At 31.0% G+C, this 27,291-nt stretch overlaps 1 protein-coding gene across 6 annotated transcripts in view; it reads left to right on the forward strand.

The window, feature by feature from the left end:
* The first annotated feature begins 210 nt into the window (after positions 1–210).
* LOC135142580 (zinc finger protein 768-like) overlaps positions 211–27,291 on the forward strand; it is a 159,258-nt gene continuing 132,177 nt past the window's right edge. For 4 of the 6 annotated variants that reach the window (XM_064074301.1, XM_064074306.1, XM_064074304.1 and 1 more), the window contains exon 1: positions 211–422. The gene's annotated coding sequence lies outside the window, so the exon portion shown is untranslated. The other 2 variants (XM_064074302.1, XM_064074303.1) reach the window with 2 other exon arrangements.

Genomic DNA, 27,291 nt, shown 5'->3' on the forward strand with positions numbered 1-27,291 from the left:
CACTCGTCGATTTTTTCGTCGAAATAATCGCGTGTTCAAAGCGCCAAAACCCCCCAAAGTATCCGCAAGAAAAAATAACGAAACAGACTATTTTATAAGCCGAGTGTCTGTCCTTATCCGTTCCAATGCAAAATGCACTGTGTTCTAAAACTTATGCAATTTCGTATCCCCCCCACCTTCGCCGCCTTCATTTCTATATGCAGCTTTCTTACTACATACTAAGATGTTCAACTCTGTTTCAAACTCCAAATCATAGACACCTATGGTCTAAAATGAACCATTTCCCAGTAAAACCGTCGTGAAAAAAAAGACGATCGCGTACCACGTGCGTCCAGTGCCACCGCGACTGTGTGTTTATGTTTTGGAATTTTTTGTTTAGTGAGGTTATAGTGCCAGAATGTGGGTAAAAAGTGGCTCAGATGGTTAGTGCATTTTTCCCTCGCAATAAGTGCATGCACTTGCGGCAATCGATAGTGAACGCACAAATTTGCATAAATTCAATAATATTGGCGCACTTTTCCGCCAGAAAAATGGCTTCCACAAATATTAGAATTTAACGATAAAAATAGCGTGTTTGCACAGCCATTTTGGTTTTTATCGCGCCGAAAAAAGCGCCTTCTCACCCTAAATTTTCCCGAGCTCGAGTGAGATTCCTCCCCGAAATCGCTCGCCAGCTTCGGACGCCGGATTTTTTCCCATGTAAGTTCTTGTTCTGATTGAGAGCCTCAGCTTCCGCTTACTCCAAATAAACAATTTTCGACCGTAAAGCGCTCGTAAAGCGGCTTAACTGCATTCGAAACGATGCGATTTTCACCCGATAGACGAAAAAAACCTTATCGGCGGCCTTCCGCACTTTTTCGCGCGCTATCTTTGTTTGTGTTCATCGGTTTGTTTTGTTTCCACCGTTATCGGTGTTTGGGCTTGCTCCTCTTCCGCTCGCCGATTTTTTTGCAAGAAACGTCAACCGAAGAGGAATGTCGGAGCTTCCGTTATTTTTGACTTGCGTTTTTTTCTATTTGCTGCGGGCTTATTTTAAAAATGACGCCTTTGTGTTATCTTGTTGACTCTACTTTGAGGATTATTTTTACGTCTGGTTTTTACTGGAGGAGATTCTCGGCGAAATCACTGATTTGACATGAGTGTTAATCAGGTGATAGGCGATAACCTGCTAAAACTGGAATTGATCGCTTTATCAAACATAATCTAATAAATCGAATAGATGAAAAATGTGCTGAGTTTCTACGGGGATTATGAGTGTTTGTGTTGGTAATTTATATTTTATTGTTTATTGTTCGATTTTTATTTCTGTGGATTATGTTACCGTTTAAACTTGGAGTTTGAGGAAAACGCATTCTTTAAACGTTTTATGTTTTGTTGTGGTTTTTCTAAAATTCGTAATAATTTTCTAACTCCAGCGCCCGCATAACAAAGAGACAACACAATGACTTGTAAAACCAATTATGACTGGTTAAGGGTGTTCGATCGTTTTAAAAAAGTTAAGGTAGCACTGAATATTTTACAAATGAAGCGGTACTTAACTTAAGTGTGGTCGTTGTCTTCTTTTATAATGTTTGGACATTAAAATTTATCTACCTATTAGAAAATGTTTTTTCCTATACTAACAACAATATACAAGGTGTAGTTATGAAAGAGCATCATTCATATTTTGTGGTTATATAGTTTTAAAACAAACATCCATATTTTTATTACCCATAAAACAAATTGCGAATGCACCTAAAATTTAGTTGGAAACGAAAACTACTACACTAAAATATAATTTACATAATTTTGAGTTTTTTCTCTTGCGTTTTTCATTTAATTTTTATTGTAAATTTCGCAATTTTCTTTTTTTTGTTTCATATTTAAAAATTCGTGCCTATAAATTTGATAGAAATATTACAAACAAAGTTGCACTGAATTCGTATATACCTACCACATGACTCATCAAAAATTTTTTGATCAACGGTGGTTGTGGTCAGAGCATGTAGGACATGAAAAATTAATGTGTGTCAATAAGAAACAGTCTTATTTGAAACTTCATTAAAATGACATCAATCGAAGATAAACTTTCAAAAATTCATGGCTGTCTTTGATTGTGTTTTTATTATATCGAGAAGTCAGATTTTACAGTTTTTTTTGTTCAAAAGTTGTTCTAAAATTGCTTTTTATGAATCAACATACTGAGGAAATTTTGTACATTCTCTTATTTTTTTTATGTTTTTAAACTGATTAGACTGCTGAATTTTTATTTTTCTTTCAATGGGTTCAGTCAAAGTTTTATTTTTAAATTTCATTGTACTTCTTTAGGAATCTTCCACAATGAATTTTTAACCTTAAAAAAACAAAAAACAGCATTTCGAAACATTTCAAAATTAAAACATAAAATAAGTATTCTTAAAATATTTAGAAAATCCTATAAATTACACAAACATTTTTGTTCTTTATTATTTCGTCTACGTGTAATTAACCCAATAAATGATACATTTTAGATGGAAATTTCATGTTTGGCGTAGAACTAAAAAATAATAATAAAAATCGACTAAACTCCTATTACTAGTATTATTATTATTATCCTAAGCCTGTGTGACAAACACATCACACTTACGCCGTATGTGATTAATTCAATAGAAAACGCACTTTATTTTGGAAATATAAACAGAGCAATAAAAAACAAAATCAAAGACAGCCATGGATTTTTAAAGATTTCGTCTTTGACAGAATTTTCGTCTTGTTAGAATACGGTCAATTTGACAGTTTGGATTGAAAAGACAAACTTTCAAAAAGTCAAGGCCATCTTTGATAGTGTTTTTTATTGCTTTATCGGTATTTCATTATTACAATACTTGAAGTTAAATTAAAGTAAAAAAATACTCTTGGAATTATGTTGGGAGGTCAGATTTTCCATTTATTGTTTTTTTTTTGTTCAAAAGTTGTACTAAAATTGCTTTTTATGAATCAGTGAACATATTAAGAAAATTTGGTGCATTCTTCTATACTTTTCAAAATTTTTATTATGATTGGACTACGAATTTTGATTTTTGTTTAAACGAGTTCTGTTAAAGTTTAAAGTGTATTTTCAGGTTAACAGAAAAAGCACTTTTTCGTTTTTAAATTTAATTGTATTTCTTGTAGAATCTTCCATAATTATTTTTATCTGGTAATTACATTGTTGGTTCGTTAAAAAAACTGAATACAGCACTGCGAAACATTTCAAAATTAGAATGTAAAGTTGTTTCTTAAAATTTATAGAAAATCCTATAACTTATAAAAACATTTTTTTCCTAGAAATATTTTGACTACCTGTAATTAACCCAATAGATTACACATTTTACAAATTTCATGTTTCGCATAAAACTGAAAAAAGTTAATGAAAATCAACTAATTTCCATAATTACCTTAAGCCTGTGTGACAAACACACCACCCTTAAGTCGTATGTGATTAATTCAATAGGAAAAGCACTTTATTTTGGAAATAGAAAGAGAGCAATAAAAAACAAAATCAAACACAGTGATGGATTTTTTAAGATTCAGTCTTTGACAGAATTTTAGTATTATTAGATTACTGTCAATTTGACAGTTTGGGTTGAAAATGCAACGATCAAAGACAAACTTTCAAAAATTCATGGCTATCTTTAATCGTGTTTTTTATTGCTTTGCCGGTATTTTATTATTACAGTACTTGAAGTTAAATTAAAGTAAAAAAATACTTTTGGAATTGTGTTGAGAAGTCAGATTTTCCGTTTATTGTTTTTTTTTTTGTTCAAAAGTTGTACTAAAATTGCTTTTTATCAATCAATGTACATACTAAGAACATGTTGTGTACCTATCCTTTTATATTTTTTCCAAAATTTTTAGACTGATTAGACGACGAATTTTGATTTTTGCTTAAACGGATTTTGGCAAAGTTTAAAGTAAGTATATATACAGATTAACGGAAAAAGCATTTTTTCGTTTTTAAATTTCATTGTACTTCTTGTAGAATCTTCCATAATTATTTTTGTCTGGTAGTTACATTGTTGGCTTGTTAAAAAAAAAAATGAATACAGCACTACAAGACATTTCAAAATTAAAACGTAAAGTTACTTTTTAAAATTTCTAGAAAATCCTATACTTATTAAAAAAAAAATTCTTAGAAAATATTTTGACAACCTGTAATTAACTCCTGAAATTTCATGTAAAACTGGCGTAAAACTGAAAAAGCCAATGAAAATCGATTCTTTTATTATCCTAGGCTCAAAAACAGCTATGGATTTTTAAAAATTTGTTTTTGATAGAATTTTCGTCTTGTCGGAATACTGTCAATTTGAAAGCTTGGTTTGAAAATGCACTGATCAAAGACAAACTTTCATGGCTGTTCTTGATCCTGTTTTTATTGCCTTCGCGGTATTTCATTATGATAGTATTAAAGTAAAAAAATACATTTAAAATTATGTTGAGAATTTGGATTTTCCATTTGTGTTTTTTTTTTCTGTTCAAAAGTTGCACTAAAATTACTTTTTATTTAAATTTTTACACTGATTAGACTATTGAAAGTGTTGAGATTAACAGAAAAATCACTTTTACATTTATAAATTTCATTGTACTTCTTGCAGAATCTTCCATAATTATTTTTGTCTGGTAGTAAAATTGTTTACTCGTTTAAGAAAAAACTAAAAACTACATTGCGAAATATTTCAAAATTAAAACATAAAGTTATTTCCTAAGATTTGCAAAAAACCTATAAATTATACAACCATTTTTTTTCTCTCAAAAATTATTTTGACTAGATCTAATTAACCCAATAAATGATACATTTTAGAAATTTCATGTTTGGCTTAAAACTAAAAACGGTAATGAAAATCGACCAAATTCCATTATTATCCTAGGCCTGTGTGACAAACACACCACACATACGCCGTCTGCGATTAATTCAATATAAAACGCACTTTATTTTCGAAATCGCCAGGCACTCCCCCTAGAGAGTATTAAAAAACAAAATCAAAGACGTCTATGCATTTTTGAAGATTTGTCTTTGACAGAATTTCCGTCTTTTCGGAATACTGTCAATTTGAAAGTTTGGGTTGAAAATGCAACGATCAAAGACAAACTTTAATCGTTTTTTTTTATTGCTTTCTCGATTTTATTATGACAGTACTTGAAGTTAAATTAAAATAAAAAATACTTTTGAAATTATGCTGAGACATGAGATTTTTCATTTATTTATTTTTTTGTTCAAAAGTTGTACTAAGAAAATTTTGTACATTCTGTTATATTTTTTCTAAAATTTTTACTCTGATTATACTGCCGAATTTAGATTTTTGTTTCAATGGGTTTTGTCAAAATTGGAAGTATTCATATTAACGAATAAAGCACTTTTTTATTTTTAAACTTCGTTGTACTTCTTTTAGAATCTTCCGCAATGATTTTTTGACGTTAAAAATATCAAAAAACAGCATTCGGAAACATTTCAAAATTCAAATATAAAGTTACTTCTTAACATTTTTAAAAAATCGTATAAATTACACAGAGATTTTTTTTCTTTATTATTTTGACTACTTGTAATTAGCCCAACAAATGATGCATTTTAGAAATTTCATGTTTAGGGTAAAATTAAAAAAGATAACGAAAATCGACTAAACTGCTATTATAAATATTATTATTATCCTAAGCCTGTGTGACACACACACCACACGTGAGCCGTCTGTGATTAATTCAGTAGAAAACGCACTTTATTTTGGAAGTAGAGAGAGGGAGAGCAATAAAAAACAAAGTCAAAGACAGCTATGGAATTTTGAAGATTTGTCTTTGATAGAATTTTCGTCTTGTCAGAATACTGTCAATTTGAAAGTTTGGTTTGAAAACGCAACGATCAAAGACAAACTTTCAAAAATTCATGGCTCTTTTTGATTGTGTTTTTTATTGCCTTCTCGGTATTTCACTATAACAGTACTTGGAGTTAAATTAATGTAAAAAATACTCTTGAATTATGTTGAGATGTCAGATTTTCCATTTATTGCTTTTTTTTGTTCAAAAGTTGTACCAAAATTGCTTTTTGTGAATTAATGTAGGTAGATACTAAGAAAATTTTGTAGATTTTTTTATATTTTTTCTAAAATTCTTACACTGATTAGACCAAGAAATTTCATTTTTGTTTAAACGTATTCTGTCAAAGTTTAAAGTAATTTAGATTAACGAAGAAAACACTTTCTAGTTTTTAAATGTCATTGTACCTCTTGCAGAATCTTCCATAATTATTTTTTGTCCGGTAGTTACATTGTTGGCTCGTTAAAAAAAAACTGAATACAGCACTGCGAAACATTTCAAAATTAGAACGTAAAATTACTTCTTAAAATTTCTAGAAAATCCTATAACATATAAAAACATTTTTTCTTCTTAGAAATTATTTTGACTACCTGTAATTAACTCATGAAATTTCATGTTTGGCATAAAACTAAAAAAGTTAATGAAAATCGACTAAAGTCTTTTATTATCCTAAGCTTGTGTGACAAACATATCAGAGTTAAGCCGTATAAAAGGCACTTTATTCTGGAAATCGCCACGCATTTGCCCCTAGAGAGCAATAAAAAACAAAATCTAAAACAGCTATGTATTTTTGAGGGTTTGTCTTTGATAGATTTTTCGTCTTGTTAGAATACTGTCAATTTCAAAGTTTGCAACGATCAAAAACAAACTTTCAAAAATTCATGGCTACCTTTAGTCGTTTTTTTATTGGCTTCTCGTTATGTCATTATGACAGTACTTGAAGATAAATTAAAGTAAAAAAATGCTTTTGGAATTATCTAGAGATATTAGATTTTCCATTTATTTAAGTTTTTTTTTTTGTTCAAAACTTGTAATATTACTTTTTTTGAATCAGTGTACATGCTAAAAAAATGTTGTGCATTCTTACTGATTAGACTGCTGAATTTTGATTTTTGTTTCAACGGGTTCTGTCAAATCTTAAAGTGTTGAGATTACCGAAAAAAGTACTTTGTCATTTTTAAATTTCACTGTACTTCTTGTAGAATCTTCCGTAATTATTTTTTGTCTGATGGTCGCATTCTTTACTCGTTTAAGAAAAAACTAAAAACTAGACATTGCGAAATATTTCAAAATTAAAACATAAAGTTACTAAACATAAAACATCTATTAAAATGTATTTTCTATTCATCCTCTGTATAAAGTTGGTTATGTCATTTAAAACATTTATGAAATAAATATTTGGTAAAAAATAATTTTATGGAACTTCAGTCGACACAATTTCTTAGCTAGGTCAATGTAACTAGAGCCTTAAGAACTGCGAAATTCGATAAAATATTTAGACAAAATAATTTCACAAAATAATCACAATTTGAAACTTTTTAGTTGACGTTCTTTTGCAAGCCCTAATTTAGATATTTTTTCTAGACAACTCAAATATTACAAAAAAATGGAAAATTTTCGCAAGTCACTAACATTGAGTGAATTAACATAAAACATCTATTGAGTATTTGGTAAAAAATACTCTTATGGAATTTCAGTCAACACATTTCTTAGCTAGGTTAAAGTAGCAACAACTTTAAGAACTGCAAAATTCGATACAAAATAATTTGACAAAATAATCTCCAATTGAAATTTTCTAGTTGACGTTCTTTTGACGTTTAATTAAATTTTATAATTTGTCATAGAAACCTATTATAAGGAATTCCTATTGAAATTTTCGCAGGTCACTAATATTGAGTGAATAAACATAAAACACCTATTAAAATGTATTTTATATTCATTATTTCTATAAAGTTGACTTTGATAGAATTTCCGTCTTTTCAAACCGTCATTTGACAGTTTGAGTTGAAAGTGCAGCAATCAAAGACAAACTTTCAAAAATCCATGGCGGTTTTTGATCGTGTTTTTAATGCTGTCTAAAAAAAACTTTTGTTTTCATATGGAGATATTGTCAGATTTTCCAATTTTTTTGTTCAAAAGTTGTACAAAAATTACTTATTATTTATCAACATGCTACGAAAATTTTGTTCATTCTCTTAGATTTCATGTACGTAAATACGCAAGTTCATTTTTATTAAATATATGTTTCTACAGTGATTTTACTTCCAAATTTTGATTTTTTAAAATGTAAATTTCATTGCACTTCTTATAGAATCTTCCACAATTTTTTTATAACTGATAATCACATGTTTTTTCGTTCAAAATAAAGTTAAAAACAACATTGCCAAATATCTCAAAATTAAAACCAGTGGCGGCTCGTGATCTTTTGAGATGGGAGGACACAATTTGATTGACGAGTTAAATACAAAAATTTAAAACAGGCTGTTATTAATTTATTACCAATTAATAGACGAAATTGTGTAACGGAAATAAATACAAAAATACATTCAATAAAAGTAAAAAAATATTTGTTCACACACGTTTAGTTTTAACTTACTAGTGAGGATACACACAAAACAAAACAATGTATTATTTTTTCACAACCCCCACATCCACAAAAATTTATCATACGTGTTATGTCTAGGTATTAAAATATTTATGAAAGTCTCATTTTGCCATAAATATTTTTATTAATAAATCGCGGGTGGCTCATTATTCACTACAATTTTATGGTCGTAAGATAGAGTAAGTACAATTTTTTAATAAATATAAAATCAAACAATTTCAGCCAAATGCAGCGGCTAGAGGCGCGGTTTCCATGGCAACGGTGTAAACATAAAGTCTAAATGAGACATAATCGAGCCGACACCTTACCATCGATTCTCGTAGATTTAATAGACATTTATAAGCAAGTTTTTAATACACATTTTTACACTAAATTTTGTTTTTGTTTCAGCGTTTTCTGTCAAAGTTTAAAGTACTGAAATTGACCAAAACGCATTGTTTCATTTTTAAATTTCATTGTACTTCTTATACAATTTTTTATGACAGGACTGGTAGTCACAAGGTATTTCATTTTATTCACTCTTTAACTATTTTACAATTAAAATACAAATAATGGTTAATTATTTACCACTATGACGTATAATCAACGTAAAACGATCAATTTTATAATTTTCGACACACGATTGGCTGAAATGCAAAAAGATAATGAAAATCGAGCGAACCGCTTTATTATTCTAGGCTCGTGTGACAAACAGGTTAGACTACAAGTCGTCGATAACGAATTCAACAGAGAGATTATATTTTTCTCGAAATTTCAGCATATTTGTGTGTCATTTGATCACAGTATTTCAAGTTATACTGAGTTCTTTTTTAATATCTCAATGCACTGTTGCCGGATTTAACATTGTTAGCTAATTCTGATAAAATTGTTACAAGTGCGTTACTCAGCGTTTTTTTTTTTTTTCATTTATTTACAAAACATGTATAAAAATTTGCTTTTAAAATTGATATAGAGTCGGAATATATTTTAATGTTTTCAAATTTGGCTGAATTATTATTCTGTGTTTTATAAATAAAATCATCGTTAATCAACACCTCTTCACTCTAGTCAACAATCCATGACACAACAAATTTTCAAATTTGACGCGAATTTATGTTTGCGGAATTTTTAATTTTTTTGTGGAGATTACGTTACTCCTTTTGCAGCTTAAATTAATTTTTTCAATCCTTATCAACGTGTCATAGACTTAATGAGTTATTTTTTGAACACCCCGTATATTAAAAAGATAATTTCGGGAACTAGGAAACCAGTCTTTGAAACTGTACGTGTACTTCAAGGTGTACATAATAAGGTGATTACGGTGACCCCATGCCAAGATAAACTTTAAGACTAAAAGTAAAAGTAAATTTAAAACTAGACACAATAACAAGCTTTGCGAGATTACAGATCAGCTGACATTTCTGTACTCATGCCCTCGAAAAAGTATGTGACGTCATCTTCTTTTTTAAAATAGTTTTTAATGTGAAGTTTGTGTACATGAAAAGAAAATTCTGCTGGGGAAAAGTAAAAATGACGTTATTAGCTTTTTAGAGAAGATAACTACACATTTTTACGATAACTCGTAAAAGTAGGCATTATTAAAATGTGGAAACGAAGTAGCCTATAAACTTCAAACGAAACTTACTCAATAAAATTGAGAGATGACGTCATCACATTTTCGGAAGGGATGAAAACATAAATTTTGTTATAATATCTAGGGTTGTATTTAGAGCTAACTTAAAAAAATGCCTGTCGTTTGGTGTCGATTTTCAGCGGCTCAAGAGCTTAAGAACTAACCCAGTGGCATCAATATTGTGTCAAGGTGACAATATTTCATGTACTTACATCCAATGAAGATAAATAACTAGGGAAAGGTCCTTTATTACAGGCATTAGAGTAATAACACATTTAAGTGAACAACCACCATTTGCATTGAAAAAACTGAACCACTTTGTTAATATAAGTTGCATAATAATAGGTCATGCTGCATGAATAAAGAAATAAAGAAACCACATTAGAACTCACTGCGTGATTTACTTTGTTGCAAACTGTACACCGTCATTGCGATAAAATTACTTCCAGTGCAGACGTTAAACCTAATTAAAAAAAAATTTGGCGAATTTGTGGATAATAAGGCGACAGATAATTTTTAAACGTGTTTCGAAATTAATAAAAATAATTAATATCGTGTTAATTGGACGTGATTTACAAGTACAGTTCACAGTACGTAATATAAAATCACGTAATAAATATGAAAAATCGCAAATTCTATCCAAGTAGGTATTTCGTTTTTTCCATGTACCAAATTCCCACCGCCCACAAGTACCAGTTTCGCACGATCGTAAATGCGTAAAACTCTCCCGATTATGTGTTCCAGTGTTTATTTTCGTCGTTTAAATACTCGAATCGAGTATCTAAAATAACATAATATCGACCCATTCCTCAATGAGATCAACGCAGGAGAATAGAAAAGCCCATCAATAATGCTAATATCAGCGATTTCCTTTAAAGCTCGTATAAATTAATATCCCTTATTAAAACTTAACTGTTTTCTATGAATAATTTGTGTGAAAATGGTCGCTTTGCTGCGTCCAGTTCACACGCTATCGTTTTTTTGCTTTCGTTTTTCGTTTTTCTCTTCCTTTTCTTCATCGCGATGTGAATTCAAATCTGCGATAGTAGAAATAATTAGCGAAAAAACGGGAATGTTTGCATAAACGCTGCTAGTTATTCTAAATGCATAAATAGATCACTTTTTGGTTTATGTAGATTTATTTATATTGTGTGAATTGACGGGAACTTGTAACAAAGCGTGACGAGCTATTTTTAACTTTTTGAAATCTTTTTTTGACGAATTCGTAAAAATAAATAACTAGTTTTTACAACAAATATGATTAAATAAAATATAAATGAGGGACCTAAGCTAAGTGTAGCCAGCTACAGCTAATGGATATTATTAATAATTACACCGATAAACACAGAGAAGATAATCTTGTTGTAACTGCAGATATCATAACAAAATGCTATTATTATTAGGTACAATGGAACCTTTCATTAATTATTTGAATTAATAATTATTATTCATTTATAAATATCGTGGTCAAAACGTATTCGTAATTAGAAGAAATGTATCCTTAAATTAAAACAAAAAATTTGCTGTGTAAGTATTTTTCTCTGAACGACAATATTTTTCTAATCTAAATAGCGTTTGCCCCGAGTTCTGATCCTTCGATGTTATCTGAACGTGATAATCACGGTTGGAAAGAATGCACCAAATCTAAACCTCGTTTAATTATTGTTTTCGTTTATTAGATTTTTTTAACACTGAGTATGAATCATTTCAAAATATCGTAAAAATAAAATCTGTGGAAAGCTCTTTTTACGTGGATTTCGACTTTCGATTTCGCTTTGAATGTATAGAAGTTTGAATTCTATTCGCTGTCGAAAATTGACGGTTAGCAATTATTTTAGAATTTTAATTATTGTCTGTAGTTACATAAAATAACTTAAAAAAATACCAGGAAAGATGTGCGAGGCCTTGTTTTTTTTATTCATATAAAATACATAGTTATTTTTAATTTGGAAAATATCAATTGATTTAACGATAAAAAATTTAAGTTGAAAAAGATAACAGATTGTAGGTAAGCGTTTAATAATAGATGTGATTATTTGTCTAACAAATTCTCAGCGAACACACGCCAAAGGGAAACCTACAATTTCGTATTCTATGAGTCGTGAAAACCAGGAAAACATGAAATTCGACATTTGTCAAAATGACCCTTTTACAAGAAAGTTTGGTATACATAACCTTACACATTTTAAAATGCTGTTTTGATAATACGATAAATTTATTATACCTAACTTCTGGACGTCTTTTATATTGGACAATTTTCACCCATGAGTCTCACATGTTGGTGAATTTCGAAATTTGTGTATTTTTTTCAAAATAAGCAATTTTTTTGGTACTACGGGTGTGCACAGTATTTTAGAGAATGAACACTTCTGGAAAAGGATTTAAGGCAAAAAAAGTTTCAGTACTTTTGTGGGAATTTCTATAAAACCATGACATCAAAAATTTATAAACAAAAATTTCTGTCAGTTGCTAAGAGAAGACTCATTTTGGCAAATGAGATCCTTCTAAGAAAATAGAGGGCGGGTGGGCGGGGCCAGTAGCTGTTAAAATAAGACCGATTTTAGCAGATGACATAACTTCTCAGAAAACAAAGGGTGGGTGGGCGGGGGTAGTACCTGCTAAGATAAGACCGATTTTGGCAAATGCGATATTCACAAAAAAAAGACCAGTACTTTGATATTTTTTTGACGTTTCATGACTCTTGTAGTATGAAAAAATAGATTCCCCTTTTCCGCCTGTGTATCTAACGTGTGTCGTCTGTGTCGATTTTTATACAGAAACAATCTCCGAAACTATTGGACCCATTATTATTGAACAATGATGTTATTTAAATTTTTATAAAATAGCATATTCCTTGACTTGCAGTTTATGAAACCGTCTGATTTTTTATCCTAAGTAGGTATTTAAATTTTTGGAAAAACAATCAAAATTTCACAACAAATCTTTTAGGGTTATCATAAGCAAGGTAAATCGTTGATCAAAATTTTTTTATTGTTTTAAGGGACTATTGTATCTGATTATTCACTTTTTGAAAAGATAAAATATATTTCAAAACTAAACTTGCAGTGCTTTACTTTGACAAATATTATACTGTAATTCTTTTAATTTTGGTAAGGTGTTGTAAAACGGTAGTTTCTTTTTCTGTCTTCGTCCGACACACTATATTTACCCCTCTAAAATGCTAAGAAGTGTAAATACACTGTGTTGGACAAAGACAGAAATAGTAACATACCAGATGTTTTAATTAGTACAGTTTTTACAACACTTTGCCTGAATTTAAAGAATTCTACTGTACATAGATAAAAAATTATTAGAAAAATAATCCATACCCTATTTTCAGATTTACACCAGACACTGATTTGACTCTTCTTTTTTCTATTTTTATTTGGAAATTTTGAAATAATTTTTTCTTTCTAAACATAGTAAGTCTGAAAACGGCTGCTAATCCTTTAATTTTTTTTTAATCCTTTTGCATGTTTTGGTACCAAAAAAAGCGTTGTTTATGGTTTGAAAAATATTACGATTATTTAAAATTTTCAAACTTGGAAAATTCCACTTTTTAATGGTAAATTTATATACTTTCCCTTATCTAGTATGCCATCATTGGTAATGAAATTTTTTACTTCCCGGGCGTAAAAATGGATTTCTAGACAAATAATCTCCAAAACTACTGGACTGATTATTGTGAAATTTTAGGTATGCCAGAAGTCTCACGTAGATCGTAAAACACTGACCAAAATTTATCTAATCGTTCCCACCAACAATTTGATGACGTCATCTCAAAATTTTGCATAGTAAATGCTACTTCAATTTGATAAAATAACATATGGTATCGTTTATGAATCCACCCTTGTTGTCATCTTCGATACCCAAATTTTTGAAAAAAAAATCAAAATTTTTCCTCAATGTATAATTTAGAAAATGCAAAACCGAATGCTATAAATAACAAATAATTCAAAATTTATTTGTATATCCCGCCTCAAAAAATCCTAAGTGAAATATGTAAAATGTTGTAAGACTTGTATGTGTGGAAAACATTTTTGCTAATAAAAATAAATAATTTCGCAAAAAGAAGCATTCTAGAATTTTTTTCAACTCCTCATTAATTTGTATTTTTTCCTTCTTCTTCATGGGAATCTGCCGTTTCTAACTCTTTTGTGATATATCACCACTATTTCATTCAGTAGGAAACGTCTTCACTACAGAATTTTCTAGAATCTTTCAAAAATGTGCTACCTATCTGTTTCTTCTTGTTGCTTCTCTTTCCATATAGAATTCTTTTATCATAGTAAATTGAGGTCAACTGGCATTTTTTTCTTAAAAAAAATGTGCCCATGGCCACATTTTTCTTTTTTTCCAGATTCAGAACAGAATAATTTTAGAACTTCTCTCTTCAACCTCTATTTTTTTCCTTGTTTTCTAATAAAATTCTTCTAGAACCGCTTCTCTTTTCGATTCTTTTAGAACCCTTTTAATTTATGATCTCACCAAAACTTCGCAGCAAATGCATTCTAGAATTTTTTGGAACTCCTGATTAACGTCTATTTTTTTTCTTTGTCCCAAGTAAGTATAATATCGTCTTTGCCAGCGTTCTAGAATTTCATGGAAATCTCCCGCTTTCAACTTCTTTTAGATAAAATTTTCAAAAATGTTTGTAAAAAGTGCCAGTTATCCGTTTTTGAACTTCATTCTCCCATTGCTTCTCTTTTCCCATCTCTTCTATCATAATAAATTCAGGTCTGTTAGCAGGTTCTTTTTCAAGAATAATTTGCTTTAAGCGATATTTCTTCGGTTCTTCCAAATTATGAACAGAAGCTTTCTAGAACCACTTCTTTTCTGGATTCTTCAAAAACCCTTTTCATTCACGATCTTACCAGAACTTCGTAGCGAAAGCATTGTAGAATATTTTGGAACTGCTTATTAAGTTCTTTCTTCAGCGAATAGAAAATCGTCCTAACTTTGCCAGCGTTCTAGAACTTCATGGAAATCTCGCGTTTCCAACTCTCTTTTGACAGTCCAATTCCTTTAGATAAAATTTTCTAAAATCTTCGAAGACGTGCCAATTCTCCATTTCTTGAACTCCATTCTTATTAACTAGCAGTTTTTTTGTTCAAGAATAATTTTCTTAAAGTGATATTTCTTCAGTTCTTTCAGATTATGAACATAAGCTTTCAAGATTCTCTTTTCAAGTTGTATTTTTTTTTCTTGTTTCCAAATAAAATTCTTCTAGAACCGCTTCTTCTCTAGATTCTTCTAAAACTCTTTTAATTCATGATCTTACCAGAACTTCGTAGCAAAACCATTCTACAATAGTTTGGAATTGCTTAATAATTTCTTTCTTCAACGCCTTTTTTCCTTTGTCCGAAATAGAATATCATCTTAACTTGGCCAGCGTCCTAGGACTTCATGTAAATGTCCCGTTCTCAACTCTCTTTGGAAAGTTCAATTTTTCTTAATAGAATTTTCTAAAATCTTCTTAAACGTGCCAGTTATCTGTTTCTTGAACTTCATTTTTCTTGCTCTCTTTCTACATACATATATAGTTTAGGAAATATCGTTGTACTGTATAAAATTTTATTGACAATAACGAGACAGACAGTAGTACAATAGGAAGAGATATTTACAACTTAAAGTTGTCGCGTCGCGGTAATCTCCAGATGCTAGAAAACAGAATAATCCAGGTCCGGACAGGGACCATAGTTACTCACGAACAAAAATGACCATTATTTTATGAGTACAACTACCTGCTAAATGTTCTCCGCCAAATTTGGGTTTACTGGTGTGAGCCATAAATATTTCTTACCATTGTACTACTGCCCGCCTCGTTATTGTCAATAAAATTTTATAGGGTACAACGATATTTCCTAAACGATAACTATTCTATCATAATAAATTAAGGTTGACTAGCAGTTTTTTTTTTTAATAATTTGCCAAAAGTGACATTCCTTAAAATTCTTCTAGAACCGCTTCTTTTCTCGATTCTTCTAAAACCCTTTTAATTCATGTTCAAAATACGAGCATTTCGTGGCAAAAACATTCTAGAATATTTTGGAACTGCTTATCAAGTTCTTTCTTCAACGTCTATTTTTTCTTTATCCCAAACAGAAAATCATTCTAACTTTGCCAGCGTTCTAGAACTTCACGGAAATCTCCCGGTTCCAACTCTTTTTTGACAGTCCAATTCTTCTCGATAAAATTTTCTAAAATCTTCGAAAACGTGCCAGTTATCTATTCTTGAACTCCATTCTTCTATGGCTTCTCGTTCCATATATAACTCTTCTATCACAATAAATTCAGATCAACTAGCATTTTTTCTTGAAGGATATTGTGCTCAGGGCTGCGTTTCAATTTCGGAAAAGATACAATCTAGAATTTTCTTTAGCTCTTCATTAATTTGTAATTTCCTCTTTAACGTCTATTTTTCTTTTTCTCAATCAAAATATTCTCTTGGCTTTTCCAGCGTTCTAGAACTTCATTGAACTTCTCCCATTTTCAACTTATTTTTAATAATCAGGCACTGCTCCAATTTATCTAAATGGAATTTTCTAGAATCTTCGTAAAACTTGCCAGTTATCTATTTCTTGAACTCCATTCTTCTATTGCTTCTTGTTCCACATATAACTCTTCTATTATAATAAATTCAAGCCAACTAGCAGTTTTTTCTTCAAGAATAATTTGCTTAAAGCGACATTTCTTCAGTTTTTCCAAGTTCGAAGCAAAAGCTTTCTAGAACCTCTCTTCAACCTTTATATTTTTTCTTATTTCCGAATAAAATTGTTGTCCAACCGCTTCTTTTCTCGATTCTTCTAAAACCCTTTTAATTCATGATCTCACCAGAAAACATTCTAGAATATTTTGGAACTCTTTCTTCCTTTATCGTGTACTTTTCTCTTTGTATCAACGTTTTCAACTATTTTTGGACAGTCCAATTCTTCTGGATAAAATTTTCTAAAATCTTCGAAAACGTGGCAGTTATATATTTCTTGAACTCCATTCTTCTAGTGCTTCTACTTCACATATAACTCTCCTTCAGATCAACTATCATTGTTTCTTCAAAGGCCACTTTTTTTTTATTTTCCCCTTGTTGGCATTCTAAAATTTCTCTCTTCAACCTATATTTTTTCTTGTTTTCAAATAAAATTCTTTTAGAACTGGTTCTCTTCTCGATTCATCTTATTAATTTCTTCTGTTCTCAGCACGGAGGTAGAAGAGACCGGAGGGAGCGTACCGTATGCTAGCAATGTAACGATTCTGGGATCGTTCAAGACCCGGTCAGACACCGGTTATGATCTTATTTGAACAAGGCGCCAATATTTGCCAGCCCGACGCAAACGCGTTCCTACACTCAACAGCTGACAGGGTTTGGATTTCCAGTGGCGTACTATCACGTAACACGTGCTGTTTATATGCAGTTGTTCGTTCTTGAATTTGAGTTTAGTTGTGCTGTTTTAGTTTTGGACGTGTTGTTGGTGTTTTTAATTTGAATAGACTTTGATTATAACTAAAGATCATAATAACATTTAGAGACTTATATATAAGGTAGTCAACATAAAATATGTTGGCCCGCCACTGGTTACGACTGCTAAACATTTAGAGGGTGGAGCTTAGCACAGCGCGCATTTCAAGTAGGGTCATAAACGGTGCCTGAGTCTGTGTCACAAAATTCACGACACCTTCCCTCCGGTCTCTTCTACCTCCGTGGTTCTCAGACTTTTCTTCTGTTTCTTCGCGTTTTACATATATGTAGCACTTTTTTCTTCAAGGATAATATGCTTACGAGAACATTTTTTAATTTTTTCCAAGTTCGGAAGAGAAGCACTCTAGAACTTTTCCCCCTAACCGGAAAAAAATCTTCTACAACCGCTTCTATTTTCGATTTTTCAAAAATTCTTTTGGTCCTCCTTATAAATGTCTCCCTTTAGTGTCTATATTTTCTTCTTTCAAAATAGAATATCATCTTGATTTTCCTAGTATTCTAGAACTTCATAGAAATCTCTCATTTTCAACTCTTTTGGATAATCCGGAAATAACTCCTCAGAGAAACATCTTCTGATGGAATTTTCTTAAATCTCCTTAAAATGTGCCAGTTATCTGTTTCTTGAACGTGATTCTTTTATTCTCGTTCCACATAAAATTCTTCTACCATAATAAATTCAGGTCAACTAGCAAGTTTTCTTAATTTTTTCGAGTTTTCTTTTTCTCTAGTTACAAACACATTCATATTTTTTTAAATTGTTTATACAGGATGACTAAAAAAAAAATATTCAAGCAATTTATTTTATTGATCAAATCAGAAACCAGTTCCATTTTTTATTAGTACTGAGAGAGCAATAAAAAAATGGGATTCATTATAGTGTTGTCCAGTTTAAGAACAATAACAAATTCTAAATTAGAGCTTTAAAACAATACTATCTTTGCAGACATTTGAAGTCCCGAATTATATGCGTAAATAGTGATCAAAATATACAAGATATCATGTTTAAATATTTTTAGCTAAAAACGTTTGACGTAAATGATACTTAGATATCCCTAAGATTTTCAGAAATGGAGAAATGAATGAATTGCAACTTCCTCAGATAGGTACTAAAAAAAAAAAATTGTAACAGATGTTATATTAGTTCATTTCAATTTTTCTATCACCTCCCCGACAACAAGCACAAATCCCCTTCCACCCAAATCCCAATAATCTCTCATATTTGCAAATCAGAAAAACACACTTAGAGGTCACATCTATCTCGCCCAGCTCCCATCCGCGATTTTTATTGGACAATATATTTATCAAGCCGAAGCCGGCTGATAAGACAAGCTCCAAGTTCACCCATCAAAAAAAGCAACGAAACAGCGAAAAATCGCCATTTTTCGGCAGACCCTCGCCGGTGCGGTAGTGCCAAGTGCATCCTTCGCCCCCCAGGTACGCACGTCACTGTTTGTACGACTCATTATCACCAACGCGCCATTTTATCAGGCCTCGTCAAGCCGGAGCGCAATGTCTAGGTCAGGGAAAGTGATTTTTTGCGGGATGAGACGCTTCGGGACAGGCGACGCCATCTAGCGGCGGCGTCGCGACGCCGCCCGTCTCGGGGACGGGTGGCCGCACACCTGCCCTGTTGCGTAACGGCGCGGACAAGGACACGTGAGCACCTTGCTCGTGTCGGATTAAGAGGATTTTTTGCCTTTCGAAGGGGGAATAAATTTGAATAATTTGATGGGTTGGTGGTCGGCGGTGGGTGTGATGGAATCAGTGTTGCGGGGTTTCGCGCTGCGGCGGAAGAATGGTGGAGATGGGTTGGATGATGGTATCGCTGGAAAAATGCTGGTTTAATAATAAATCGGAGTTCTCATGGAGAACTGCAACGTAATGGTGCCGTAATTGCACTAATAACGGCTAGAATTAGCGCGATAACGCGGTTTTAAACGAAAACCTAATGTTTGTCGAATTCTCAACCTGATAAAAGACGACGTAACAACAGCAAGACCTATTGTTACGCAAGCAACATTCGTTTCGGATTTTGGAAAATTTATTTTTTTTAATTCTACACAGCCAAAGTCGCATTTTAAAGATCCACCAACACCGTAATTCACCCAGGAAATACACGTGATCGCTAAAATTAAATTCTGTCGAAAAAAATTTAATGTAATCTCCCGTAATCTATAACTGTAATCTGAAAATTCAAGTTTTTTCAGAAAAATGAATACGTTTTACAGATTTTTTTGCATGCTTACGTAAGCCGCTGACACTTCAAAGAATCGCTTAAAGCGTTACGTATTTGAATCAACAGGTGGTGAATTTTTAATACGTGAACAGAATGTACAATACAAATTTTTAACCGATTTTAATTATTCTAAATGATTTTTTAATATTAAAAGTAAACGTTAAAAATTAAACTTAAAAAAATTACATTATTACCTAACTCGTATCATGAGCGTTTAATTAAGAACTACAAAATTAAGTTCTATCAAAAAATTGTATGGGAAAGGGGATAATTTAAAATTCGTGTACACTAAAAACGAATTTTATTACTGTTACTATGTTTTTTGCTTAACCCTCTGTACATTTACTATATCCTCAACAGCTTATTTTTTTATTATTTCACTTTTTTTTTTAATTATTTGTTTAATTAAAAAAATGGAGTTGCTTCAACTGCCTTGAGATGTAACAGGTGCCCAGGATTTTTTTACTTTTAGATTGAAAAAAAAGTGATCAAAGCCGCCACGGATTTATGAAGGTTTGTCTTTGAACGTTGCATTTTCAACTCAAACTTTCAACGGTAATTTGACAAGACGAGACTTCTATTATCAACGAAAAATTTTCAAAAATTCGTGGCTGTCTTTGATCATGTTTTTATTGCTCTCTGGTTAGTTAAGAGTTAATATTATTAAAAGAAAAAAAATGCTAAATCTCTACTTCATCATTTATTTAGTAAAAATTTTATTTTTTTTAACTATAAAAGTTATACAAATTAGTTAAATTAGAGGGACAAGAAAAAATATTCTTTTAACCTGTCCTGTATTATCAAGATTTAAGGCTTTTATAGCTAATTCTCATTGTTTACAAACCAGGCTTTTATGTTTAGTAATGTTTGCTATAACGTAAAAAAATAAATAATTATGGTTATTGTTAATAAACAAAAAAAAACAATTATAACTATCACCGACTTAAATTTTTTTATTAACGTAATTGCTGTAAATCTTGCACAATTTATAATTTTTTTAAGTTAATAGTTAATATTATTAAAAAAATGGCTAGTTACCAACTTCATAGATCAGCGAAAAAATGCCTAAACATCATTTATTTAGTAAAAATTTGTATTTTTTTAACTATAAAAATGATAAAAATTAGTTAAATTAGAGGGTCAAGAAACATCGTTCTTTTAACTTGTGCTCTATTTTCAAGCTCGCTAGAAAAATATCAATTCTAATAGTTTCAACTACTGTGTTTAACAGAAATAACGCTTTTATAGCTAATTCTCATTGTTTTCAAACTACGCTTTTATGTTTAGTAATGTTTGTTATCATGTAAAAAAATAATTAATTATTGTTAATAAACAAAAAAATATATAGTTATCAACGGCTTAAAAAATTTGATTAACGTAATTGCTACTAATCTTGCACAGTTTATATTTTTTTTTTTTTAACTATAATTGATTCGGAGAATCTTTTTGATTGATAGATTTTGTTTTATTAGCTAATTACAATAATCATGTTCTAGTTTTAATGGTGATTATAGAACTAAGATAGACCATTATAGCTCTTATCGACGTTATAGTCACGTATAGCAAATTGTAGGTTTTTTCGATATAGTTACTTTTTATTACTATTATATAACTATTTTAGAAATAATGAAATTTCGTAGTTATAGTTCATTGTAATTTAAACAATGTAAATTAATGCATATTTTATCTTTACTAGGTGATAATAGAATTCAGAAACATCATTTGACAACAATTATAGTTACATAACACAAACAGTTACCTTTCATTATTAAATATTTATTTCAGGAAAGCTGATTCTAATTAAAATTAACAGATAATTTTATTTTAACTATAATTATTGCACAATTCTACGATTCAATGAATGTTTCCTTAAAGCCAACTCTGAACCAATTTTTTTTTCTTTTTGTTTCTATACCCAAAAGAACAATTTCTGTGTTATGTAAATGAGTTTGTTTTTATTAATTATAAATTAATGCATTATTTTATAATTACTATAATTATTGCACAATTATACGACCAATAGAAATCTGTTTCAATTAAAGTTGGCTATGATTAACACAATACAGTGGACATTACTGACGTCAGAATTCTATCTACAACTGTTGCTTTGCTATTCCACATCATCACAGAACATTCGTTAAAATCAACTCTAAGCCAAAGTTTTTTCGATCACTCAGTAAAATTCGTGTTTTTTGTTTCTATGCTCCAAAGATTTGTTTTTTCTAAATAAATGAGTTTTTGTTTGTTTTTATTAGTTATAAATTAATGAATTATTTGGTGGTTTATGAATTCGCCTCGATTTTGTTCTCTAGACATCCAGATTTTCGCAAACAAAAGTAAAAATTTGATAACAACATTACAATAATGTAAGTGGAAATATGAGCAACTGCCAATTAGCTCATGGACCACTTTTTGTTACATTGTGACTAGCATTATTTATTTATTTATTTAAATAAAATTTACACAACTTTATAAAATATGGGCATATTTTAAATTTTTCTGTACAATTCTAAAATATTTTTATTTTTTATCTCTATGAAAGATTTTAATAGTCGAAGAATTTAGGATTTTGTTTTGATAATATTTTGCATATTTTTTTATCTGGAGAGCTTTTATCTGTAAAAATTAGCAGTAAAATGCTCGACAATAAAATAATGTGGACCAAATTTATCTCAGATGGAGCCTTAATTTTAGCAAATAGAAAAAAAAAAATAAAAGCCGGGCTATAATTTTTCAGCGGCCAGTGAAATGCGTTTGTAATTGATAAAACACCACAACCTGAAGTTTTTTCGCTATAAAAGCACAGTAATGATTCGATATCAAAGAAACACCGTTTGGTTATATTTTAACTATCTGTATCTATGGAAACTCGTATTATCATACGGATAATAACAATTAATAATAGTAATAATGAATCTAAAATAACTTACCTACCCAGCACAGAAGGCGGCCAATCGCTAACACCTGTCCTTGTGCTTTTGTAAAATATTGCGTATTACTCTTTAATTTAAATGCTCAATTTATTTTAAAAGCAATTTGCGTAATTACTCAATATTTTAGATAAAAATGACGGTAACCAATGATGTGACAGTAACATGTCTAACAGCCGCCGTTAATATGGTTATAAAAATATATATATTTTTTTAATTTTAGCTAATTGACTGGGAATAGGAAGATTTAAAGTCAATTAATCGCCAGGTGTAAAATTTTATGTACGAGCTTTTTGTGGCCGATTTTTACAAGTTAAAGCTGAAAAACATATAACAACAATCTCAGTTATGGCAATAATATGTGAAATTTTAAATTACATCATGTTCCTGTCACGCATTGTTACATAACATAAATGACAAAAATAACAGAGAATGCAATAAGTAGAATAACGTGTATCATTATTTATGCATCTAACACTTATTGAGTAAATAATGATGGATAAGTTATTTATGTAATTAATATCTGGTGACAGTTTTTGTAATTTATGAAACGTCAAACGTAATTTTAAAAAATAATTGAAACGTTTGGAGTTGTTAGAAACACAGGAAGAGAGAGTGAAAGTTACAGTAAACTTTTTTACTTGTTGTTTATTTTTGGAAAAAAGTGAACTGACGCTTTTGAAACTCACCCTGTATATTCACTCACCACATTTTTTTAGTATTTTATATATAATTAAAAAAATTGGTAAATCGTTGTTTTTTTATGTATTCTTGAAGTCGTTTGTAGAAAATCTAAGGGTTGTATTTGTCGTTAAAAGCACTTATTTTATTACGTGTGTAATACACCGGTGAGAAAAAGTGTTAATTATCGGTTGTCGTTCATAGTAACTTTTTATTGTCCCTCATGTGTGTTGTGAGCGCAAAAATATCAATACTCTTCGAAACAAATCCGAAAGCAGCCCCATCCCCATTTCCGGCCGACCTTGAGCGTCCATCTGTCGCACGTGTTCGTCCACCCTCCGAAAAAAGTGGTGTGGTCTTTAAAAAAAGAGGGAGGTCCCTCGAAAAAAACCCTCTCCAGTGGTGGCCGTCTTAGATCGGTGGAGGGGCACATGTGGGTAGGGGGTCGAATGATTCATAAAAATCCACGATGCTTCGCCGTCCCGCCGCCGGCCACGACTGCCGCCGTAAAACCGTCCCTTAGACTGCCTCCCCTCCGTGGTGGGGCGGGCGCAAAAAATGCAAGGAGGCTTTTTTTCGAGGGGCGGCAGTGGCGGGGGAAACTCCGGCGGATGACTCCTTATCCTTGCCGGGGGTTGCGCCTGCGCCACCTAAGATACAATTCTAAGGTTCTCCCATCCTTCTCCCGCCCGTTCTGCTTGCGTACGTCCGTTTCTCTCTCAACCCTTGCCCGCGCTCGCCGTCTCGCTTCCGCGCGCCGCACTTGCGTAAGCCCCTCTCTCTCGTTCCTTGTTCGTATTTGTTCGGCATCTTCGTCTTAAGCGCCGGTCTTGGATCGCGCCCTCTCCCTCTAAGAGATTCTACCCTTATTTTCTTAGTTTGAAGGCGTCGTTTTCAGACGCTGGTCGTCTTTTCGCGACGCCGTTCGTTTTCTTAGTTATCTACTGACTTTCTTATCGTTTAGACGCGTCGGGACGCTCGCACACGGACTCGCGACGCGCTGCAGGACCGCACTTGCATTTTTTTCGGGATAACGTGCTAGTCAACGCTGTGCTGGGGTTCGAATTTTTCGCGCGATTTTTCGAGTGACACCTCCACTGTGCTTACCTCATTTTTGTGCAATATTTTTATACAACCGTAAGTACGAAAAACTTTGCTCGATTTTCGGGAGCTGGAGCGTCGCGACGGACGCCGCGGCGCTTTTGCCGCCGGAAGACACTTTTATGCACATGCACCTATAAATAAACCGACGCAAAATTTTAATTACGCCGATTTTTTCGGGATTGTCACTTGCTCCAAAATCGCGCCGGCGGATAAATACCGGGTGATTAATTTAAATTATTTAATCCCAATTATTGGCCAAGGCGGCCGCTCCGCGGCCTTGGGGCGAGGTATTTTTAAAATATTTATAATCTCAAAAGCCACTTAAACGTACGCAACAAGTTTTTCGACACAAACTGGCGACTTTTTTACAACAATTTCTTCCGAGATTTCTCATGGTGTTGTTGATAATTTCTCGGATTTTTCTCCGGGAAAAAGTTATCAATTCCGGCCTTGACCCGCCACGCAAAAACACCAGTTTAGTTTTCGATATCGTCTCAATAAAATAATTTTTGTTGCTCGCGTGGCCCTAATTTTGTGTTATCTGTGTTTGTCTGGATTTTCGATTATTATTTTAATCTAAGTAGGAAGCCGGCGTTTGCAATAAAGTTGAAAACAGTTTTGTGGAAAAACACTCACCTGAAATTATTGCAGAAATTACATCCGAGTTTTATTATTTTATGATCTGAGACTCCGTGTGTACTTTCCAAGTTTCTAAAGCGCCAAAGAAAATTAGTGTAATTGTTTTAATTGTTTGTAAAAATTTTAGCGTAATTAGCGAATTTTAACTGACGTTAATTCCCACATTTAATAAGTCACGAAAATTTTCCCCGACGTTTTTACCGTGTTTATAATTTTTCTAAATATTTGATAAATTAGTGCGAAGATTCTGAATTATTTTCACTTTTGTTCACTTACTAAAAATAATAAAAATGATAAAAATTATTAGTGTGTCGGTGTTTTATTTCGTATTTCTAGAAGCGCGGCGAAATTATACTCTGTGACGTGTGTTTATTTTTATTTTTAATTAATTATATATATGCAATTAAGTAAATTTATAATAAGTATTATTTGTTTAGTTCCTGTTCCGTTTACTTCACATAGATGGCGCTATGTCTTTTAATTATGATCACAATATAATGCACACCTTTACATTTCGTTATAAAAGAGACTTCAACATATTTTTAAAAAGAAGTTTTTTCCTATAAGACGTTTGACAAATATGCAAAATATATTTTAACAAAATTACGTTGGTTCTGTGACAAAATGCGACATTTTAATTAAGTTATGATTGAAATATTTCCTTCAAAATTATTACTTCTTCGAACACGCTGTATTATTTCGCTGTATAAACTTTTAAAAAATGTTTCTCAAGAAAAAACAAGATGAGTCGTATTTTACGTCCGTTTTTGTGACTAAATTCGGTTAAAATTATGTTTAATTTTATGACTAAAGTACATACAGGTTTCCGAAATAACGAATTACATTACTTCTGGACTTTTCAAGATAATTTTGTAATTTTGTATAATGTTTTTTTAATGTTTTATTTTTTTTTAATTCGTACTCTCACTAAAATAATTTTTTAATGTATAGTTGAAACCTAACAAAGAAAACAAAAACAAAAGTTTGATGATAAAATTACATCTTGTGTTAAATTTTAATAAGACGGAGTGTATAAAAATATGAACAAATTGTTCAGCAAGACCAAGCTCGTAATTGTAAGATAAACCGAAAATATTTTTAGATGTACGGAGATTATTTTATTTTCAGTATTATTGTCATTAAATTATGCTACACTTATGTAACACAGAGTTAGAATTAAAAGAAAAATTATTGTTAAAATTTAGAGCAATTATGAGCATATTTTTGCAGAATTTCTGTTCCATTGTAACGAAACTTTTTTTCTTTAATTTCCTTTTGTGTGATTAATTGATGTGCTAATTTTTCCGATTTTAACTGCTGTTAAAAAAATATTTTGATATATTTTTTTAATTACCTACGTGTTTGCGTTAGTTACTATATTTATTTTAATAATTTGTTTTAAAGTGATTAAAATGTATCTAAATGTAAATGACTTCTACAAACGAAACTAACTGTAGATTCAATAGTTTCACCAGAAATAACAGCAAACTTTGTCATTGCACGACTTGATTCCCTGATATTTAATCAAATTCTACTAAAGAAACTAACGTTAAATTTCAGACATTTTTAATGACCTTTAACTGTCCTAATTAACACAAATTAATGTCATTAAAAATTGTGTTTTTTTTTTTAATAATTAATTACTTGTACATTAGACACAAATCTACAAATGATAACACAATCAAAATTATATTATTTAGAACTGGAGAAGAAATTTCCCCATAACATTGTCAAATGAAAAAAAAAAAAATAAAGAAGAATGATTAAATACATATACAGGATGATTCAACAATTCATTTACGACAAGACTCCTCGTTTTCTAAATTATTCAGAAAGCGTCATAAGACGTATTTTAAATATACAATCTGAAATAATTTTCGAATGTATAGGATGTTTCACTTATAGGTTATATGTAAAAATGTAGATAATTTGTTTAGAATACTAGAATTTTATTACTAATCATTACGAATATATGGTTAAAATACAGGCATTTAAATCCTTAAGTAATTATACAAAATGTAAACTTTTTTTAAACTATACAGCTGACACAAAATTTTGTTCAGCCAATTAATTTCCCAAATAAAAAATCTTTCTATTTTTATACACTTGTTTGTATATAGTTGTTTTACAATTTGTTTTTGTTGCAGCATTTCGTCATCAGCTACAGAACTGATTAAAATTTATCTAAATATAAATACCTTCTAC

Source organism: Zophobas morio, unplaced genomic scaffold (genome assembly GCF_036711695.1).
Source record: "Zophobas morio isolate AGI-343-1 ecotype UQ-CSIRO unplaced genomic scaffold, CSIRO_AGI_Zmor_V1 ptg000049l, whole genome shotgun sequence".
Classification (NCBI taxonomy): Eukaryota; Metazoa; Arthropoda; class Insecta; order Coleoptera; family Tenebrionidae; genus Zophobas; species Zophobas morio.